The sequence below is a fragment of the Crocuta crocuta genome, unplaced genomic scaffold, assembly GCF_008692635.1.
Source record: "Crocuta crocuta isolate KB4526 unplaced genomic scaffold, BGI_CrCroc_1.0 scaffold1265, whole genome shotgun sequence".
NCBI classification, from domain to species: domain Eukaryota; kingdom Metazoa; phylum Chordata; class Mammalia; order Carnivora; family Hyaenidae; genus Crocuta; species Crocuta crocuta.
The window spans coordinates 49558-50613 of NW_027528900.1; positions in this window are offsets into that span (position 1 = coordinate 49558).

Consider the following 1056-nt stretch of genomic DNA (forward strand, 5'->3'; position numbering starts at 1 on the left):
TAAGATCAATCAACTGATTTCCTTATAAAACTGAAATAACACTCTTAAACTCTTCTCACACCACTTTATAGCCACCCACATTAAATTTTCATCAAAATATTGGGGAATTTGTGTTTTGTTAATGGCATTTAAAAAAATTTTTCTGTTTCCTCTCAGAAGACAAAAGTAATTCATGTCTATTAATGCATGAAATCTATGAGGGAAGTTATAAACTGAGAAATTAATACCTGATTTCTAGCTGATCCTCAGTTCTAAAATTGGTTCAACAATTGTTCAATATTAAATATTTTCACGAGGCAAGGTATTTAAATAGAAAGTGAATTGGAAATGATTTTATCTAAGGATTATAAGTTCACTAGCTAGTAATTACTTCCTATATGTGTTCTATGAAAGTATAGTATATTAAGTCAGAAAATGAATACATTTTATTGTATATTACATCAACAATATAGAAACTAAAACTTAGTTACTAAAGAGAAATCTCTTGCGACATAATTGTCAGTGACTAATTTATATTCTGAAGGCTTTGGAATCTTATAAACATCTGTTATACAAGTGTTAGAAGAAAAAAACATTTTCTTTTAACTTGGTAAAACTAACAACAATAACTGAAGCTATGGGGAATCAGTCATCATTTGTATTTTTTCAGGTCTTTTTGACCAGTAAGGAACAATTACTCAAGTTGACCTCTTTAATAGGCAACTCTTATTAAAAGACAGAAGGAAAATAATAAGAAAAAATAAAGGAGACTGTCCACACAAGAATCTGCTTGAGATTATTTCTAAGGACTGAAACTGTGAAATATGTACTTTGTTCATGTTGGAAAAAAAACATAAGAGATTTAAAATTCATAATTTCCCAACCAATAAAAGCCTAAAATTATCTTTTCTTTGAATATCATGTATGGAAATATTGTGGTCTATGATTACTCTAAAATATGGTTCAGATGGTCTTGAACTTCTTACATTAAATGAATTAGCAATAATGATTAAAAACATTTTATTATTTAAATCATTTGAAATTGTCATTTTTATGTGTCAGTTTTGATCAAATAGA